Source organism: Anthonomus grandis, chromosome 5, assembly GCF_022605725.1.
Source record: "Anthonomus grandis grandis chromosome 5, icAntGran1.3, whole genome shotgun sequence".
Lineage (NCBI taxonomy): Eukaryota > Metazoa > Arthropoda > Insecta > Coleoptera > Curculionidae > Anthonomus > Anthonomus grandis.
In genome coordinates, this window is record NC_065550.1 from 20,894,078 (window position 1) to 20,899,078 (window position 5,001).

Genomic DNA, 5,001 nt, shown 5'->3' on the forward strand with positions numbered 1-5,001 from the left:
GGCAACATATTTAGCTAGCCGAATTAAAGCTTCGTAATTGTTAGCGATTTCTTAGATCATTTCAGGCAGGAGATTTATTTTCTGATAAGTATCTATGAAATGAAAATATCACAATATAAAAACGTTGTTTTAATAAGGAATTAAAAGAATCAACCAATTTAATCTTAAACTCTCTAAAGCTGACTAGTCGGTTTTGTATGAAAGCCTTGATCTAAATCGCAAATTTGTTAATTTTTTTAAAATAATCTTAAAATATTTGAAAATTTTCTTTCCTCTTGCTGCCATATTAAACGTACAATAAAAGAAAAGTCCTGGCTAATAAATTAAATACTTAATAAAGGTATTTTTTAAAGAACTTTTTATAATGTATAAATCAACAAATATTCAGAATGTGCTAAATAGATATACTATTTTAAAAGAAACAGCATCATTTACGAATTGTGCAGTCTAAAAAAGAACATAATAACCATTTGCTTTTCAATTTTAATGATAAATAACGCATTTCGTGGTAAACTATAAAAAATCTAAAAAGTACAAATACTAAGTTGGATAATGTACCAAATTTTTTTATAAACTGAAATGTAAGAGTCAAATTTAGTAGCAAAAACTTTCAACAATTATTTTGTAGATTTTGTCAGTACACTTACATCGATATTGGACAATAATGAAAGTAGCATTGTTAAAAATAAAAAAATAAATAGTGCTTTATTTCTGTGACTCTATTCACAAATGGACTTTAATAATCTTGTGCGTTTCGTCTAAGCATTTAGCAGTTTTTCATGAAATAATATGCTCTCCTATAAATTTTGTTGTTTTTTATCATATCTTTGTAAAATTTTTTGTAAAATTGGAGGAATCTTTTTCTGAATTTTAAAACTAACTATGAGTCATTTGATAAAAAAGAAGTTACTAATTATCCAAGCATTGTAATTTTTCCATTATCTCTAAAATTTTCGAAGAATATTCCATAAAATAGTACTCAGCATTTTGTTATGTTAAAATTTCTTAAAAAGGCACCAATTCAGTTTTCGGAAAGAAGTATTAATCCAAAACGCAATTTTGGACTACATAATAAAATAATATTAAATATAAGAGACAAATGTAAACATAAGGCTTGCTTGCTTTTTAATTAAAAAAGACCTTGTGACCTTATAAATATTAATCTGCTTAACCGGTCACAGAAAGCAGTAATAAACAAAAATATTGTTAAATTTATTTTATACTATTAGTTCGTTTCTCGTAAAGTTCCTCAGGATAGCTTGCTGAGATCACTCTTATTCATAATTTTTAAAAATGGTGTTTTTTCTATTAGCTCTGAAAACTATTATCTGTCACTCCTTGCGATGACACATCTTTAGTGTCATCGGGGGTAGATACAGCGATCTGAGCAAAAATCCAATGATTTTTGATATTGGACAATGATATTGATTATTAACAACATAAAAAACTACAGTACTAGAAATCGTCTAATACTCAAGCAAGAGAAAATTAAGTTGATCTTATTTTCTTTAAAAGATCTCAATAAGAGTATCTAGGTCAGATTTGGTGAAATGTCTATTGCGCAGATATTCCTGATAAAATATTTAGTTTTTCTTGACTCATGCTTTACTTACTTTACTAAATAAATTACATCTTTGATCATTACTTTGTATTGTGAGACCTTCGAGGTAAGGTTGATATTAATTTTTTACCGCTAAATTATTACTCCTACATCCATTCACAACTTAACTACGCTATTTTGGCTTGGGGTAACTGTACTAGAGCTAATAAAATTCTAATTCAGTAGAAGTAGATTATTCCCACAAAGTTTCTTAAATATATATAGTCATTCTGCAAGAGATTGCTGACTCAGCTGAACGTATTTACTTTACCTTCACTTTTTATTTTAAATGGCATAAATTTTAATAATACTGATTCTCACCTTCTAGGCCTTAAGCGTAATAACAGTGGTCATTATAATTTAAGAAATAATTAGTGTTCAAATCTTATCGCATAGATTGAGGCATGTGGCCAATAGTCCTTTAGTACTGCCCATTATAAATCTATAACAAGTTACCGATAAAAATCAAACAGAATGAAGTCATGCATTAATTTAAATTTAAGTTAAAAAAAATGCATTGTAATTATGCTTTTTACTCAAATCAAAAAGATTTGACTACTGAGTTAATATTTATTAGTTACATTATTAGTAGGTTGGTATGCTTAAGTGTATTAGTCTACTTATGATTTTAATTTTGTTTGTTCGTTTATTGTACTTTATTTGTATTTTTGAAATTTTATCTATAGGTAGCTGAAAATATCCTATATTTATATCTGTAAGTTATTTAGAAATAAAAAGTATCTATTTATTTACTTATTATCTATCCAGAGTTTCCAAGGGACATTAATAAAGAAAGTGCCATTAATTAAAAAATAGGTTTCTTCAGTCCTCTTTTTTAATCAACGATACTATAGTTAAAAAAATTCAACAGTCATTATTCTTTAATATTTTCAATATAATATTTAAAAAAGAATTCATCTGATCGACATACAAACAGAAGAGGATTTGACTCGTGACGCGTTTCTCAGTCTACAACATTAAAAATGAGAGCAAACACACAAAAGGACATAAATCGCATTCAGGGTTCCACGTTACAAATGTAAATCTGTCTCAGTTCAAGCCGGGGCGCATCAATGCATACGGTGGTCAAGCATCAAAATAAAGTCTTCGTGTGTCACGTCACATGCGGACTCTACAAAAGAAATTTGCATACGTATGTTTCGAGATCTTGTCTGAGTGTCTGATTGAAGAGTGAATAATATATTTTTTACGTATTTATGGTATTAAAAAGTTGACTTGTCTAAGGATTTTCCACTTTTCCCAAACATTATTTTAAAATTGGACAGTTGGACTATTCTTTGTTCTTTATTAGATATGTAAGAAAAATTTTTTACTCCACACAAGCTTTACGAGTTATACAAATAAGACAACAATAAATAAAAGACCTTCTTATCTGTTAAGCAATGTTTCGACTATTTATTTAATTTTTTTAAGTTAAAATGAATATATATTCTTTTGATAACAGACCGATCTAGGCTTTATCGGTATCTACAAAATAACCTTTTTCTTTTAATTTTTGTATGCAAAAATCGTGCATTGCGCGAAAACTATATCAAAACACCAAATGTGCTACAAAAGATATAAGAAATTTAAGTTAATTTTTTTTTAACTAATAAGTGCTGTGCCATTTTTTTTTAAAGCTAACTATATCAAAACCCGCATAAACCTTAATGGCGCTCATTCAAAAATAAGCTGTTCTATTACCATTTTGTATTTTGAAATCTAAACATCAAAGTATGTCTAAAAAGACGCTTTGGAAATTAAATGAAATTATATTTAGATTTTTTGATATAGAGTCATTTCTCATGTCATTGTCATAAGTAGCAAATTCATGACCTACACATTATTTATAAATAAAAAAAAACAATATTCAATTTTAAATGCATGACGGCACTAACAGATTAAACTAATAGGTTTAACGATTTATACAAAATTAAAGTCTTTTATTGAAATTCTATCAAATACGGTGATGGCGGATTAATCATTATAAACAGAAATTTAAACAATTAATAATATAGAAGAGTAAAACTTGGGTGGTTCCCACCCGACTTATAAAGTCTAAATGGGGCAATCGTACAACAAAAACTCCTCATTGCCGTAAAAATAATTTTTTAGCAGAACTTTTTTTATAACATTGTAGCCTGGTAGTGGAAAAGTCTTTACATGTTCGGATAACTTATTGTAAGAAAGTGGAGAGTAATAGTTTAAGGAGAAACAACTCCTCTGCAATCTTAAGAAGTCAATTCTAAATTTACCACCCTGCCTAGTAGTCTAGTTATGATAATGATTGTAGTATACCGAGCAAAATTCCTGTACGCAAAGCAAAGACAATCAAAAAAATACCTCGAGGGAACTTTAAACTCAGCAAAACTCCTCGTAGCATGGTTAGGGTACCCCAATCCCAAGAGACCATCTCTGAAGAGTGAAAACACAAGCAAAATGATTGGAATGACCCCATACAAGAATGCCCTACCTGATAACTGACTGGTAGATAGCATCAGTGGAAGAATATTAATCAGGCTGTGCAAAAGAAAAATATGTTTCGTAAGCCTGGCTGATATGTAGTCAAGATGTTTATTAAATTGCAGCATAGCATTCCGGCACACATTTAAGAACTTTGCCGTGTCCTCGCTACTCTCTCGAATAATTCTTAGTCCAAAAGTCAAACGACCAGTTTTATTTTGATTTAGGGATAACCTTTTCCTAATAAAGCACAAGCCGACCAGTCTCCCTCTGCACTGATACCATCAATACCTTAAGGTGAAGTCATAGGCTAGACAATAGTGGCAAATTTAAGGTCATTGAGCTAAACAAAAAACAAGAGGGGATCTAATGACGACCCCCGAGGAACTCCGTGATCCGCACCAACGATATCTTCTGTTTCACTATTGTGTACTGAAAGGTAGATCTGTGCCAGATTCAAGCTAACTCCATTTACATTATATCATTCTAGTTTGTTCAGCAAGATCCGCTAAGAAATACAGTCGAACGCCTTCCAGAGATCACAAGACATGCAGTAGAGTAATGCTCCTTGTTAAATGCATTGACCAGTTACTCCAACACATCCACCAAGGCGAAGGTTGTTGATCTAGGCTCGGAAGCTATATTAAAAAGTGACGAATAGATCATTTTCATCAAAATACCTGTACAGTTGATTTTTCCATTTTTTGACCTTTCTAAGAGCGAGAACTAATAAGATGGGTCTGCAAGTGCGTGGATCAGACCTTAAACCCTTCTTAAAAATAGGCACAACTTTAAAAACTTTTAGATAAGATAAAAAGTATCCTGTTGATATACTCTTAATAATAAGTTGTGTTTCAGGATAGAAGGTTTTTTTAGCTTTTTAAGCTTTAGCATTGTCCATTATTACTGCATATGACTCTATTTAGTTTATGTTTTTG